This window comes from Phyllobates terribilis, unplaced genomic scaffold (assembly GCF_046119375.1).
Source record: "Phyllobates terribilis strain yellow unplaced genomic scaffold, ASM4611937v1 Scaffold_393__1_contigs__length_1774422, whole genome shotgun sequence".
Classification (NCBI taxonomy): domain Eukaryota; kingdom Metazoa; phylum Chordata; class Amphibia; order Anura; family Dendrobatidae; genus Phyllobates; species Phyllobates terribilis.
The window spans coordinates 1,288,128-1,305,613 of NW_027363153.1; the positions used below are offsets into that span (position 1 = coordinate 1,288,128).

The 17,486-nt window shown below is 41.8% G+C and overlaps 2 non-coding genes across 2 annotated transcripts; both read right to left on the reverse strand.

Annotated features, from left to right (window-relative positions):
* Nucleotides 1-11,784: 11,784 nt before the first annotated feature.
* On the reverse strand, nucleotides 11,785-11,975 carry LOC141224849 (U2 spliceosomal RNA). Its single transcript, XR_012292179.1, has one exon. It is a non-coding gene; the product is annotated as a U2 spliceosomal RNA (small nuclear RNA).
* A 1,115-nt stretch (nucleotides 11,976-13,090) lies between these two features.
* Nucleotides 13,091-13,280, reverse strand: LOC141224457 (U2 spliceosomal RNA). The gene has a single exon (XR_012291871.1). It is a non-coding gene; the product is annotated as a U2 spliceosomal RNA (small nuclear RNA).
* Between the last annotated feature and the right edge of the window lie 4,206 nt (nucleotides 13,281-17,486).

A 17,486-nucleotide genomic window follows, 5' to 3' on the forward strand; every position in this document is an offset into this window, starting at 1 on the left:
TTAGCTCTAATACGAGCATTACAGTTAGCAAAAGAAAAAACCGCTAATATTTTTACTGATATGCATATGGTATTGTACATGATTTTGGATGTATATGGAGAGCTAGAGGTTACATGACAGCTTCAGGTCAACCAGTAAAACATGGACAAATGATTAGACAAATCCTAGAATCAGCTGCCTCAACCAAACAAGTAGCAGTAATAAAAGTACCTGCACATGTAAGACTCGACACCGAGATAGCTAGGGGTAATGACCGAGCCGACAAGGCTGCTAAGCGAGCTGCAGTAAAACCTCTGACAACTGACCACACTATTAGTGCAGTATCAGAATTTGACTTAATTACACGGCTCAAAGAAGCCCACCAGCAGGTGAGTAGAGAAGAAAAAGAAGAGTGGCAGAAACAGGGGGCAGAAGAAAAAGAAGGACTATGGAGAAAAGGAGATGAGCTTTGTCTCCCCCGAGCGTGGTACCCTGTTGTGGTCAGTGAAGCCCACGGACCTACACATGTCTCTGCAAACGGTATGATACAGAGGGTCAGACAGAAGTGGTTAGCCCCAGGGTTCGGCCAGGTAGCTCGAGCAAAATGTGGTTCTTGTGAAATCTGTTTAGCCCACAATCCAGGACAGACTGTTAAGACCCCCCAGAAGCACCATGTAAGACCACTATATCCGTTCCAGAGACTTCAGATCGATTACATCCAGATGCCTAAGCATGGACACTATGAGTATGTACTGGTATGTGTGGACATGTTTTCGGGGTGGCCAGAGGCTTATCCAGTTCATACAGCCACGGCTAAAGTCACTGCAGTAAAAATAGCACATGAACTGGTACCCCGTTATGGTATCCCAGAAGTGATCGAGTCGGATAGAGGTACACATTTTACTGGAGAGATCTTTCAGAATGTAATGAAAATGTTGTGTATAAAAAGTGAACTACACACCCCTTACCACCCACAGAGTTCTGGTAAGGTTGAAAGAATGAATGGAACACTTAAGTTAAAAATACAGAAAGCCATGGCAGAAACACAGAAACCATGGACTGAGTGTCTCCCAATAGCATTGTATTCAGTCAGAAACACCCCCCAGGGAAAGAGCAAACTCACCCCCCATGAAATATTGTTTGGTAGAGTTGCCAATACAGGATTGTATTTCCCACAGACTTTAATGTTAGAAACTGAAAGCTTAACTGCTTATGTACAAAATTTATGTAAGCATGTGTCTAAAATACACTCTTTAGTGTTCTCTTCCATTCCAGATCCAGATTCCATTGAGGGAACGCACAAGCTGCAACCAGGAGACGAAGTCTACGTAAAAAGACATAACAGAAGAACGCTAGAACCCAGATTTGAGGGTCCATATCAGGTGTTATTGACAACTCCAACTGCAGTAAAATTGGAAGGAAAATCAGCATGGGTACATGCAAGCCATTGCAAAAAGAAATAGTGGTGATTGTACTTGTGTTAGCTATAACGATAGATCAGGGAGACCTGTGGGATAAACTAAGTTCCCCAAAACCTACAGATAATAAATTTATAAAACATCATGAGACATTGGTAAACGGGTTGCTCGATGGCGGACAGAAAATAGCAGACTGTTGGATTTGTACGCATTCTCCAATATCAGCCACGAGCATACCCTTCCTGGCCGTACCCATGACCCCTGAGGAAGTGTTTACATGGACTAATTGCTCAGACAAATTAGCAAATAACCAAACCGTTAATTCTAGATTATGGAACACCACTGTTGCCATCCCAGTTGTGGGGTGGGTGGGATTTCCCTGGTGGCAAGGTAATATGACCGGAAAAATAAACAACTTACAATATTTAGCGTTTAAAGGAGGTGTATGGGTTCCTAGAAATAAGACGGGACTAACAGACTTAGGGTTAATTCCTACAGAAAATATACAACTCAGTTTTAGTAGCACAGTATCTTCTTCTCAACCTTTTAAACCTGATATAGTAGAAAAATACATACACAATAATGGTTGGAAATATTCACAATTATTCCCCGATGGAAACAATGATACATGTTCAAAAATACCAGGTAATATATTATGTAATGAGTCAAGTGCATATGACCCAGGTACACCGACTTGTGAAAATCCAGATGCAGGATACTGTAGTCCATTAGGTCAAAAACCCCCTTGGTGTATACTTCAGAATGTATCTAAATTTTTAGATTTGGTACATAGGTTGGTGCTCCAACACTCTGCAATATGGGATCTGCCTGAAGGAACCTTCTGGATTTGTGGAAATGGAGCATACAAATGGCTCCCAGTAGGAATAAAAGGTACATGTACTCTAGGACGCTTAACACCGGCCACATTTATAGTTCAGAATCAGCAGGTAGATATGCAAGCAGTACCTAAACACACACTATACAAAAGAGCAGCCGACAACTCGCCTAGACCTTCAGGTAGGCCACATGTGGTCCAAATGGGAATTCCTAATAAAATATTCAGCACTTTCTTTGTGTATCCAATGTTGATGCAGATGTGGGATAAATTAGTTCAGGCCACCGACTATCTAGATGATCAGATATGGGATATTATGGATATACTTAATACTAGTATAGCTGTACAAAATCAACTTATAATTGTTACTAATCAACATACTGTAGTGTTAGACTACCTAACTGCGGCCCAGGGAGGAATGTGTCAAATTATTGGTCCAACCTGTTGTCATTACATAGATCCAAACAGTACAATGAGTATGAGGTTCAAGCTGGCAGATATACAACGATTACGGGATGAATATGACAGACACAATGACCAAAATAAAGATAGCTGGTGGTCAGACACCTTCTCCTTTCTCAACCCAAAGAACTGGTTTAAGGGTATTGGAGGTTGGGTGGCTGGAATTCTGCAAGGTATATTACAGATTGTGCTAATTATAGTAGTCATATATGTAGTGTTTAAAATAGGATTAAAAATTATTTTAATATGCATAAATAAGCTTTGTAACACGGACTCAAGAATATGAAAGAAAAGAACTCCCGGACCAGGTCTTCTACCAAAAGTCCATAAGGAAGAATCAAAGGGGGGACTGAGAGGATGATAGGAGTTATTCTACACCCAAGACTACGATGTAAGACACAGATGAAGTTATTCTTCCCTTATCTGGACATTTGGACTGACGCCCAGAAACTAGATTGTAACTTGTTTTAGCTGTCTCAGCAACCTTCTACTAATTATCACTTTTCTGTTTATGAAACTTTCTTATCAACATTCCACTGTTATGAATCATCACTTCACTGCTTGTGAAACAAAGGCATTTTACTGCGCATGTCTGACAAAAAAAAAAAAAAAAAAAAAAATGATTATTATTATAAATAAAGGGACAGCACCCATAGAGGGAGACGCGCTCAGGGGCTTCCCAGTACTTGATTATACACTACGTGTCTGTGTATTTCTTGTTACGGGGATACCCCGACTCCAACAAGGACCCTCCATGGCTGAATGATCCTAACAATTCCTGGCGCCCGAAACAGGGACCCGAGGTCTGCGTATTCCTTCAAGTTCATCGACCGGCACGAGTAACCGCTGAGATTGGGACATCGGAACAGCAGATGACAAACCTGGCCAGGTAAGAGACACTGTTAGTTCTCTTACATCTGCTCTGCGATAGTCCGTAAATTTCATGCATATCTTGTGTTGGGATTGAGGAACTAGTAGAGAAGGATACCTATAGCTCGGGTCATTCATGTATATACTGTAGGATCTGCCGAAGGAGAGGTCAGAGAAGGTTATGAAACGGATGGTATGAAAGAGATGTGGATGTCGGGAATAGCCTCATAAGCCGCACTAAGGTAGATGACATAAGTATTACGGAGATTGCCTAACTGAGTCATAAGGTTGTGTCCTTTCGGGGAAACCTTCGCTCACGCTTAACTCCCGAACCTTTGTCCTCCTTTTTGACGGATAAGAGATTGACAGAATGAGCCCATGGAAGTAATGATAATACTCCAGGGACACGATATATAATGGAGACTGTATGGTTCATTTTATGTATTGTTGGTCTTGCCCTTGTTGCCATATATATGTGTGTTAGAATTACTCTACACTTCAGACAAAACGGTCCAGAGAAACCGTTTCAGATACTGGCTCCTTAGGACAGAATAGGTAACGAGGAAAGGTAAAATATAGAATATATTTTATCTAACCCAAAAAGCCTCCTAAGGTATGAATAGTCAGGAAAAATGGGCAACAAACAGACTAAGACCACAAATGATGAACAAGATGTCTATACGATCGTGAAAGAAAGGTGTGGTGTAGAAGCAACTAAGAATTTAGGGAAAGTTTGCAAAACTTTTCAGGTAGCAAGGCATGACAGGTTTAACAGGAAACTATGGGAGGACATTCGGGTTAGAAAAGCAGGAGTGATAAGAGACAAAGGATGGCAGGAACAAGTAGAGGCCATGGTCGAACTATCAAAAACAGCAGAGACAGACCATTGGACTTTTAATAAAGACAATGGATTATGGAGAACTCCAGTCAGACAGGGTCCCATTGTACAAACAGAAAACAGTAAACAAATGAACCCATTGGCACCACCATATCAGCCCAGGTCAGAACCCACACCGTATCCTGATCTTCGGGGTCCGGGTGGATGGACATGTACAAACTGTGGACTCCAGAATCCAGACTGGAGAGACACATGTGCAGGATGTGGAGCACCACGACCACATGATATGTTGGCACCAGTGCGTATCCTCAGTCGACCATACAGAGAAGAAGATGGTGGCAATCCACCGCGTAGAGTAACTAGATACCATCAGACTAGACAATATTTTCCATGGACCCCCGCTGAGGGAATGTCCCTACTTCAGAATGCACCAGATCCAATACAATGCCCACTAAGATTTGCTACGTACATACAGCAGATAATACACACCCATAATGGAACATGGTCAGATGGAACAGAATTATGTAGAATGAAAATGACACCAGGGTTGTATCAGGAATTGATGACAGTTATAGAACCTCATAGACCTCAACCAGTAGATGGTGAGGATCCAAATACCGCACTGTCAGGACAGAATTTTATGATCAGACTTATGGAGTTTATGAGAACTAAACAACGAATGAGAGGGACTTCAGGAACTGTCTCCCAGAAGTCAGGACAGCCTGTAGATGAATACTACTTAGCGGTAGAAAACAGTTACAGAGACGAGGGAATGGACCTTACCAATGAAGGAGTCATTCGACTGATGACAAAAACTTTTATAGAGAATCTTAACCCAAAACTTAGGGAAAAGTTCAAGGCTGCAACTCCTGATTGGAGAACCCTAGATGATCCCCAGATAGTCAGACAAAAACTATTAGGGATAGAAATGGATATGCGTGAGGCAGCATCCAAACCCATCAGAGTAGCAGCAAATAATAGTCTGGTCAATAAAAACAACAGATCAAATCAGACCTATGACAAAGGGAATTTGGATAAGAAAACTAATCCATGTCACTACTGTAAGAAACCAGGACATTGGATTAGAGAATGCAGGAAAAAAGCCAGGGATATAGAAGATGGTACCTATGTCCCAAGAGAATCACAAGAAAAGACAGTACAGGCTTCTGCTCCTGCAGCAAGCGTGTGACTAGACGTGATGCAAACCACTTTGACTGGAAGGCGCCCAATAATTCAGGTAAAAGTAGCAGGAAAACAATGCCCTTTTCTAATAGATACCGGAGCAACTTCCTCCGTCCTCAATGAAGACGCCTTACCAAATGCTGATTGTTTATCAGATGATGTAACCTATACCGAAGGGTATGATGGAGGAATCAGGCCACTCCCATATAGTATTCCCCTTGAAACAAAGATAGGATCTAAAATATTTTTATCTAAATTTCTTTTTGTCAAAGGGGCACCTACTTGTCTTCTAGGTACAGACCTATTAAAGCAGACAGAAATGAATATCCAATTTTTGGAGGATGGTAGAGTCCAAATTTTGGTGCCTGATGACCAAGAGTCTCTAGAAAACATTGTAAAAGTCCAAGCCTTAGAGGATGAGAAAGATCCTGCCCCTACCCAAATTATTTTAGATCTTTCTGAGGTACCAGAAAAATTATGGGCACAACATGACACCGATGTAGGACTAATGCCAATAGCTCCAGTAAAAGTCACTCCTGTTCCAGGTGTGACACTACCCCAATTGAGACAGTATCCTATTAGTGCCCAACAAGAACACGCCATAGGAGAACAGATAAAAGATTATCTAAAAACTGGAGTACTGATAGAAGTAAAGTCACCAGCCAATACACCGTTGTACCCCGTAAAAAAGAAATCTACTGAGGGGTCAGCTGCTAGGTACCGGATGGTACATGATTTAAGAGAGATAAATAAAATTTTGGAACCTATTACTCCTGTTGTGCCAAATCCACACACGTTGCTATCACAGATCCCAGCAACAGCACGAGTATTTTCTGTCATAGACTTATCAAATGCATTTTTTTCAGTACCATTACACCCAGACTGTTACAAACTGTTTGCATTTACATTTAAGAATAGACAATTAGCATGGACAAGATTACCACAGGGTATGATACATTCACCTACCTTGTACTCAGAAGCTATGAGATCAGTTCTTCAAAATTTCAAACCTACGGATGAGGTTGTAATTCTTCAATATGTTGATGACCTATTGTTATGTGCCCCTGCTCAAGAGTCCGCAAACAGCAACACAATAAGGTTGTTAATATTTCTAGCAGACATGGGCTGTAAAGTTAACAAGAAAAAAGTACAACTTTGTATGACTACGGTAGTATTTCTAGGTCACTGCATTTCACAAGGTATTCGGCACCTCACCGCCGACAGACTAAAAATCATTAGAGATCTTGTTCCTCCCAAGAACTACAAAACATTAAGAGCATTTTTGGGAATAGTATCACACTGCAGACAATGGGTTATACATGCTAGTCAGCTTATGCAACCTCTATATGATTGTTTAAAAATCGAGCCTTTTCAGTTAACTGAATCAGCGCTCATAGCCTTTCAAGACCTCAAGAAAGGTCTCATGTCAGCCCCGGCCTTGGGAATCCCAGACTACGCCAAACCATTCCAATTAATGGCTGCGGAAATGTCTAATCATGCTACAGGAGTACTAACACAGAAACATGAAAATAAACAAAGACCTGTCGCATACTATTCTGCTCAATTAGATAATGTTACCAAAGCTGCACCATCATGTGTCAGAGTAGTAGCAGCTGTCTCTCTTTTGGTAGAAAAAGCCTCAGAAATAGTACTAGACCATGCCCTAATAGTACAAACTACACATGATGTACATGGCATACTGAATCAGGTATTGCCAAAACACATTTCAATGGCTAGACATCTTAGATTACAATGCTCCTTACTAATGCCACCAAACCTCACTTTTCGCCGCATATTGTCTCTAAATTTAGCCACTCTGTTACCACTAGAGACAAAGGGGGGAGTGGAAGGAGGTCAGGAAGACGAAGATGAAAATTTTTTACAATACCACGAACAAGACAATATAATACATGATTGCTTACAGTGTATAGAACAAGAAACACAAGGGCTACCTAATGTACAGGACACCCCTCTTGACAATCCAGACCTACATATGTATATAGATGGAAGTAGGTATGCAGATGAAACTGGTAACTTTCACACAGGTTATGCCATTGTATCAGATCATGATGTTATTGAAGCTGAGCCAATGCAGGCCAGCTGTTCAGCCCAGGAAGCTGAACTATTAGCTCTAATACGAGCATTACAGTTAGCAAAAGAAAAAACCGCTAATATTTTTACTGATATGCATATGGTATTGTACATGATTTTGGATGTATATGGAGAGCTAGAGGTTACATGACAGCTTCAGGTCAACCAGTAAAACATGGACAAATGATTAGACAAATCCTAGAATCAGCTGCCTCAACCAAACAAGTAGCAGTAATAAAAGTACCTGCACATGTAAGACTCGACACCGAGATAGCTAGGGGTAATGACCGAGCCGACAAGGCTGCTAAGCGAGCTGCAGTAAAACCTCTGACAACTGACCACACTATTAGTGCAGTATCAGAATTTGACTTAATTACACGGCTCAAAGAAGCCCACCAACAGGTGAGTAGAGAAGAAAAAGAAGAGTGGCAGAAACAGGGGGCAGAAGAAAAAGAAGGACTATGGAGAAAAGGAGATGAGCTTTGTCTCCCCCGAGCGTGGTACCCTGTTGTGGTCAGTGAAGCCCACGGACCTACACATGTGTCTGCAAAGGGTATGATACAGAGGGTCAGACAGAAGTGGTTAGCCCCAGGGTTCGGCCAGGTAGCTCGAGCAAAATGTGGTTCTTGTGAAATCTGTTTAGCCCACAATCCAGGACAGACTGTTAAGACCCCCCAGAAGCACCATGTAAGACCACTATATCCGTTCCAGAGACTTCAGATCGATTACATCCAGATGCCTAAGCATGGACACTATGAGTATGTACTGGTATGTGTGGACATGTTTTCGGGGTGGCCAGAGGCTTATCCAGTTCATACAGCCACGGCTAAAGTCACTGCAGTAAAAATAGCACATGAACTGGTACCCCGTTATGGTATCCCAGAAGTGATCGAGTCGGATAGAGGTACACATTTTACTGGAGAGATCTTTCAGAATGTAATGAAAATGTTGTGTATAAAAAGTGAACTACACACCCCTTACCACCCACAGAGTTCTGGTAAGGTTGAGAGAATGAATGGAACACTTAAGTTAAAAATACAGAAAGCCATGACAGAAACACAGAAACCATGGACTGAGTGTCTCCCAATAGCATTGTATTCAGTCAGAAACACCCCCCAGGGAAAGAGCAAACTCACCCCCCATGAAATATTGTTTGGTAGAGTTGCCAATACAGGATTGTATTTCCCACAGACTTTAATGTTAGAAACTGAAAGCTTAACTGCTTATGTACAAAATTTATGTAAGCATGTGTCTAAAATACACTCTTTAGTGTTCTCTTCCATTCCAGATCCAGATTCCATTGAGGGAACGCACAAGCTGCAACCAGGAGACGAAGTCTACGTAAAAAGACATAACAGAAGAACGCTAGAACCCAGATTTGAGGGTCCATATCAGGTGTTATTGACAACTCCAACTGCAGTAAAATTGGAAGGAAAATCAGCATGGGTACATGCAAGCCATTGCAAAAAGAAATAGTGGTGATTGTACTTGTGTTAGCTATAACGATAGATCAGGGAGACCTGTGGGATAAACTAAGTTCCCCAAAACCTACAGATAATAAATTTATAAAACATCATGAGACATTGGTAAACGGGTTGCTCGATGGCGGACAGAAAATAGCAGACTGTTGGATTTGTACGCATTCTCCAATATCAGCCACGAGCATACCCTTCCTGGCCGTACCCATGACCCCTGAGGAAGTGTTTACATGGACTAATTGCTCAGACAAATTAGCAAATAACCAAACCGTTAATTCTAGATTATGGAACACCACTGTTGCCATCCCAGTTGTGGGGTGGGTGGGATTTCCCTGGTGGCAAGGTAATATGACCGGAAAAATAAACAACTTACAATATTTAGCGTTTAAAGGAGGTGTATGGGTTCCTAGAAATAAGACGGGACTAACAGACTTAGGGTTAATTCCTACAGAAAATATACAACTCAGTTTTAGTAGCACAGTATCTTCTTCTCAACCTTTTAAACCTGATATAGTAGAAAAATACATACACAATAATGGTTGGAAATATTCACAATTATTCCCCGATGGAAACAATGATACATGTTCAAAAATACCAGGTAATATATTATGTAATGAGTCAAGTGCATATGACCCAGGTACACCGACTTGTGAAAATCCAGATGCAGGATACTGTAGTCCATTAGGTCAAAAACCCCCTTGGTGTATACTTCAGAATGTATCTAAATTTTTAGATTTGGTACATAGGTTGGTGCTCCAACACTCTGCAATATGGGATCTGCCTGAAGGAACCTTCTGGATTTGTGGAAATGGAGCATACAAATGGCTCCCAGTAGGAATAAAAGGTACATGTACTCTAGGACGCTTAACACCGGCCACATTTATAGTTCAGAATCAGCAGGTAGATATGCAAGCAGTACCTAAACACACACTATACAAAAGAGCAGCCGACAACTCGCCTAGACCTTCAGGTAGGCCACATGTGGTCCAAATGGGAATTCCTAATAAAATATTCAGCACTTTCTTTGTGTATCCAATGTTGATGCAGATGTGGGATAAATTAGTTCAGGCCACCGACTATCTAGATGATCAGATATGGGATATTATGGATATACTTAATACTAGTATAGCTGTACAAAATCAACTTATAATTGTTACTAATCAACATACTGTAGTGTTAGACTACCTAACTGCGGCCCAGGGAGGAATGTGTCAAATTATTGGTCCAACCTGTTGTCATTACATAGATCCAAACAGTACAATGAGTATGAGGTTCAAGCTGGCAGATATACAACGATTACGGGATGAATATGACAGACACAATGACCAAAATAAAGATAGCTGGTGGTCAGACACCTTCTCCTTTCTCAACCCAAAGAACTGGTTTAAGGGTATTGGAGGTTGGGTGGCTGGAATTCTGCAAGGTATATTACAGATTGTGCTAATTATAGTAGTCATATATGTAGTGTTTAAAATAGGATTAAAAATTATTTTAATATGCATAAATAAGCTTTGTAACACGGACTCAAGAATATGAAAGAAAAGAACTCCCGGACCAGGTCTTCTACCAAAAGTCCATAAGGAAGAATCAAAGGGGGGACTGAGAGGATGATAGGAGTTATTCTACACCCAAGACTACGATGTAAGACACAGATGAAGTTATTCTTCCCTTATCTGGACATTTGGACTGACGCCCAGAAACTAGATTGTAACTTGTTTTAGCTGTCTCAGCAACCTTCTACTAATTATCACTTTTCTGTTTATGAAACTTTCTTATCAACATTCCACTGTTATGAATCATCACTTCACTGCTTGTGAAACAAAGGCATTTTACTGCGCATGTCTGACAAAAAAAAAAAAAAATGATTATTATTATAAATAAAGGGACAGCACCCATAGAGGGAGACGCGCTCAGGGGCTTCCCAGTACTTGATTATACACTACGTGTCTGTGTATTTCTTGTTACGGGGATACCCCGACTCCAACAAGGACCCTCCATGGCTGAATGATCCTAACACCGCCATAAGCAACAGTTTAACAGAATGCCACAGACTAATCAACCAAACTTTTTGGGTTGGGTTCTCTTTTATAGTCTGCAGGCATTAAATGAAAGAAGTCAGTGTTCCAGCAGAAGGAGACAACGTTTCAGAAAAGGCATTGTAGCAAACCAAAAAAGAAATTTTAAGCGCAGCAGAGTAACCAGCGCACATACCTGTTAGCTCAGGTGAGTTTAAAAGGCTGCTGTTGATAACAAGGGCATTTGCTAAATAGATGGTGTGTGTGCAACAATATACTGAAAGGTCAATTATATTGTGCAGCTTATCTCACCACCTGTAGTTATTTAGGTGAAAGCTCCAAAATGCTTGCCTAATATGTCTGTTTATCCAAAAGGAAGTAAAAAGGGAGAGCTAGAAAGATAGCATTGCATCACATTACATGGCAATGCAATGCACAGTTGCTGAAGTTGAACCAAAATGAGCTTGTAATCTGGCTTCTGCAACTTTGAACATGAAAAATCCAATGAGGAGAAGAAAAGCAAAGCCAAAGAGTCCATCCCAAAATCCGACAAACAAGCAAAATGAACAAAAAACATTGAATTCAATTCTTTCTGATTTTAGAAACTGCATTAAAGAAGGGGTGCACCGGTCCTGGAGATACTGCAATACCAGGTCAATGCGTGGAGTGGACAGAGCAAGCTCTTTTTCCATCTCCCTGTTCTAAAAATCCATTTAATATATGGTCCCCAGATAGGGGACGTATCAGATATTAAACTGATAAGAACAGATACTACACTTGATCTTAGCCAAAAGGCCGAGAAGCGATAACCAGAATTGGTTTCAAACTACGGAGCCACCCAAGGATCCTGAAAAGTCCATTTGTGGAGATGAGCTCCTGGACTCCCGTTAAGAAGACATGTTGTCAACCTCTAGATCCCTTACATGCCTGCACTTTTCGGCTTGCTGCTGCTGCAATCCACGCGTTTTAGATCTGCATAACTCCACCTCTTTAAACACAGCACCTTCACCCCCTGCTGTTCCCACCCGCCTCAACACCGTTGGAAGGGAGGAGAACCAATTAAGGCGGGGGGTGGGGTGGAACGAGCAGCTGTCTACCCTTAGCAGGAGGGCTCCTGATTACATACCTCTCCTGCTGCTGCTGCTGCTGGCTGTCCAGCAGCAGACTGAAGGTGGCTGCTGCTGTGCACAGGTATATAAAGGCTCAGAGCCTATTATGACACGCGCAGCCAGCGTTCCATTGCCACATTCCATCTACTGCAGGCAGGATACCTGGCTGGCTGAATGTCGCTGAGAAGCTCACAGAGACCGCCATAAGCAACAGTTTAACAGAATGCCACAGACTAATCAACCAAACTTTTTGGGTTGGGTTCTCTTTTATAGTCTGCAGGCATTAAATGAAAGAAGTCAGTGTTCCAGCAGAAGGAGACAACGTTTCAGAAAAGGCATTGTAGCAAACCAAAAAAGAAATTTTAAGCGCAGCAGAGTAACCAGCGCACATACCTGTTAGCTCAGGTGAGTTTAAAAGGCTGCTGTTGATAACAAGGGCATTTGCTAAATAGATGGTGTGTGTGCAACAATATACTGAAAGGTCAATTATATTGTGCAGCTTATCTCACCACCTGTAGTTATTTAGGTGAAAGCTCCAAAATGCTTGCCTAATATGTCTGTTTATCCAAAAGGAAGTAAAAAGGGAGAGCTAGAAAGATAGCATTGCATCACATTACATGGCAATGCAATGCACAGTTGCTGAAGTTGAACCAAAATGAGCTTGTAATCTGGCTTCTGCAACTTTGAACATGAAAAATCCAATGAGGAGAAGAAAAGCAAAGCCAAAGAGTCCATCCCAAAATCCGACAAACAAGCAAAATGAACAAAAAACATTGAATTCAATTCTTTCTGATTTTAGAAACTGCATTAAAGAAGGGGTGCACCGGTCCTGGAGATACTGCAATACCAGGTCAATGCGTGGAGTGGACAGAGCAAGCTCTTTTTCCATCTCCCTGTTCTAAAAATCCATTTAATATATGGTCCCCAGATAGGGGACGTATCAGATATTAAACTGATAAGAACAGATCAGGTTTCAACATATTTTATTATGTGCGTAAAAGATGGTTTACAATCAAAAAACAGCAACACAAATACATTAATAAAACACAGAATTCCACCCATAAAAACCCCATATACGATTAGCATCCCTCCTCCCAATACATTTGACATCCCTCAAGTAATAAATATACATCTGACTAAAAGCAATTTTAAGACAATCCTTCACAGAAATAGCATCACGTTTAAAAAGTAAAATATTGCGTGCCTTCCAAAGGGCGTCTTTAAAACAGTTAATCATGCACCAACATATACAATACTGTTGAGGGGTCGGACATTTAAAAAGGCCATATAAAACATATTCATGGTTAAAATCTCTTAAACCGCAAGTCCATTTTAAAAGAATCCCAACTTTGTGCCAAAGTTCCTGTGCAAACGGGCAATTCCACATAAGGTGCAAGGTGGTTTCGTCATTAGCACATGAGTCTCTGGGGCATTTTGCTCTGGCCACCAGGCCTCTCCTGTGTTGAAACTCTCTGGTGGGGAGGCACTGGTGGACCACCATCCATGCGATGTCCTTATGTCCATTTGCTAAAAATTTTCCGAAGACATTCTTCCAAACTTGCTTCGACCTCTCTTCTGAGAAATTTACTATGGGGGTCACATCTTCATTCCTCCTCAGAAAAGATAAAAGCTTCTTGCGGTCTTTAAAAATGTCCATTTTAAAATCACCAAGGCTATAAAATCGAACAGTCTTTTCTAAGATTGCTTGGTGTTTGGGGGGGCATAGTAAAACAGGGGAATTCAACGACAACTTAAACCATCTTTTAAAAATCATCCCACAGGTATATTTTAAAAAATAACTTAGCGCACTATTACCATTAAAATGTTTGAAACAAAAGCAGAAATAATTTAAATACAAATAAATATGTAAATCGGGGACATCCCTTCCGCCGTTCATTTTATTCTTCCTCATTATTTCTCGCCTTAATTTTTCCATTTTGGAGTTCCATAAAAACATAAAGATCATCCTAGTCATTTTTTTAATTAAAACATCAGAGGGGGGGTACACCATAGCTATATACAGTATGAGGGGTAACAACACTGATTTTATAATTAAAATTTTCCCCTCCATTGTTAGGGACCTCAAACCCCAAAATGATATTTTCTTTGACATTTTTTCTATGACATTCTCCCAGCTTTGAGTTCCCACATTCTCCTCGTTAAAAACAACTCCAAGAATTTTTACATTGTCTCGTTTTATAGTGAGCTGCGGGAGTTGGGCGGTGTCCCAGGATCCCAAAGTCAGACATTCAGATTTATTTAAATTAAGTTTAAACCCGGATGCCTGGGAAAAAAAATCAATGCGCAACACCGCCCTCCGGAGGGAAGCAGGGTCCACGCACACAACCGTCACGTCATCCATGTAGCCAAAGACTCTCACATCACTGCCACCTCCGCCAGGAACAGGAACCCCTCTAATCACTTTGTCTTTCCTTATTGCGCTCAGCAGGGGCTCCATGGCGCAGATGAACAGGATGGGCGACAAGGGGCATCCCTGCTTCACTCCGGACTCAAGGGGAACTCCATCTGTTAAAAAGCCATTAAGAGAAATTTGACTAAAACAATTTTTATATAAAATCTTAATACAATTTAAAAGCATATTAGGGATACCCATTCTTTTTAAAACTCTAAAAAGAAATCTATGAGAGACTCTATCGAAAGCTTTTTCAAAATCTAGGGCTAAAAGAGCTACATTTTGACCCCGGTCTCTGGAATACCAAATTACATCCCTTAATACGTTTAAAACCTCTGAAATACTTCTGCCTGGTACACTACAAACCTGCTCAGGCTGGATTAGTTTGGCAATGACATTCCTGAGCCGGTTTGCAACCACCTTAGCAAGTACCTTGTAATCAACGTTTAGGAGAGTTATGGGTCTCCAATTCGCTAGAGCACTGCGGTCACCTTTTTTATATATCAAAGACACCACTCCTCTCCTCCACGAAAATGGCAACTGTTCACAAATAAAAACTTCTTTAAAAAGCATAAAAAGGTCCTCTTTTAAAATGTCCCAAAAAGTAAGATAAAACTCTACAGGTAGTCCATCACACCCAGGTGCTTTGCCCTTAGAGAAACTTTTAAAAACATAAAATAATTCCTCTAAAACAATATCGCGTTCTAAAAACTCCTGGTCTGTAAAATTTAACTTAAAATCGAGATCATTAAGAGCATCAGATAAAAAGGACTCATCTATACACTTTTTACTAAAAAGATGCTTATAAAAGTTAAAAGTAGCATTCAACATTCCCTGCATAGATGTTTCACCCTCTAGATTTGTGATCACTTCTCTTTTATCCATGACTTTTTTGAAGAAGAAGCGAGAGCACTTCTCCCCCTCCTCCAAGTGCTGCACTCTAGAGTTAAAAATAATCTCTTTCCCCTTTGTGTCTATGCAGTTCTGAATTTCAGTTTTTAGGCTAGCAATATCATCTCCCACCTCCACCCCTAGCTCTTTGAATTTAAAAAGTGTTTGTAGTTTGGTGTTAAGATCACTAAAACATCTTTTTTTCTCTCTAGCTTTACGTCTCCCTGCTTTTATAAAAAACATTCTGACTTTTTTTTTCAAATTTTCCCACCAGGTTACCATAGGGGCATCAGAAGGTTTTTGTCGCCGCCAGGCTTGATAGGCTTTACAAAAGTCTTGTCGAATCAGAGGGTCCTCCAGCAGGTAAGTACTTAGACGCCAGAGGCCCCTGTTGACCCTCTGTTCATCCCGGTATTCTAGGTGCACCTCCAAGCCCTTATGGTCAGAAAATATATTTGATGTTAAAACACATTTTACAGGGTTAAAATCATCTGATAGGAAAATAAAATCGATCCTGGAGGACACCCCTCTTCCGGACCACGTATAACCAGGGTCCGTCGGCAGGAGTGACCTCCACGCATCGCATAATTTAAAATCAGTTATAAAATCTTTCAATAGATGACATGACTTATCCAATTTGCGTTTAGGGTCACCCCCCGCTCGTTGTTCACTAGCACAAAGACAATTAAAATCACCCCCTACGATCAGGGGAGATGACCCAGTACAGTACAATGGCAATATCCCAAATAAATTAATTCTCTCTTGCTTATCAGGGGAAGCATAAACATTCATTACACGTAGGGTAAAACCATTAAATTTAAAATGCACTAAAACCACTCTGCCTGGTACTATTTCTGTGACAGTATTTATAGCAATATTTCTCCCACGACAGAGGAAGCCCACCCCCGCTGACTTGTTGTCATTGGAGCCAGACCAGATGGAGGGCCCCAGTCTCCAATCTGTCTTGATGTCATTATAATTTAGTGCATGTTGTATCCCGCATTCCTGTAATAAACATATGTCAACGTCAGTGGTTTCTAAGTACTTAAATAGAGCAGCCCTACGAACTGGGCTCTTTAATGACCTCACATTCAGTGAGACAAGTCTTAATGTGGGCATTCATAGGTCAGGGTGGTGGATCTTCCATGAGGACACCTGACTCAAAGCCCTGTATGCCAAATTGCTCCAGGACATCCGGGCTAGAGGACCCAAATGACTCGATATTCTGTGAGCCGGCGGTTGCCCCCTCGTAGGTCACGGTTCCCAGCCACATTCCAGGAGACGCTGGGGCTTCGACATTCCGTCTCTTTTTCGGGGCAGACTCCACTAGGTCACTGGTGCAGTCCTCCTCTTCCTCCACCTCCTCCAGGGGGAGAGACTGGTCCATCAGGATAAGATCACCAACACAGATTCCCTGATGTTCGCCACCTAGAAGCAAAGCCCCCTCATCTGGCTGGCTAATCGCCCTGGAAGATCCTGAGGCCATCGCTGCGTGGTCCCCTGTAGCCAACCGCACAGGGGCACCACCCTCCAGCCCAACAGGATCGGTATCGGGAACCATCGACACGGAGGATACCCTCCCAGAAGGAGGACCCCTCCGCTCCGGTCCATGCGAGGTCCGCCCATCGTTAAGGGACTTCGATGCAGGGGCCGCCCCAGAGGGGCCTCCGGCTCCCTGCTCCATCCCAGCCTTCTCGCCCTTCGAACCGCCCTCCGACGCCGGCCCGCCAGTGAAGACCGGGACAGTCCTTCATTAAATGTCCGTAACAGCTGCAATTATTGCAGCGGTCTACTTTCCTGCCCGTGCAGGACGTTTGGGTATGACCCATTTGTCCACAGTTCCTGCAACATACCGGCATTCCAGGGTAAAATAAGTAGCCTCTGCTCTTACCGATCACAAATGTT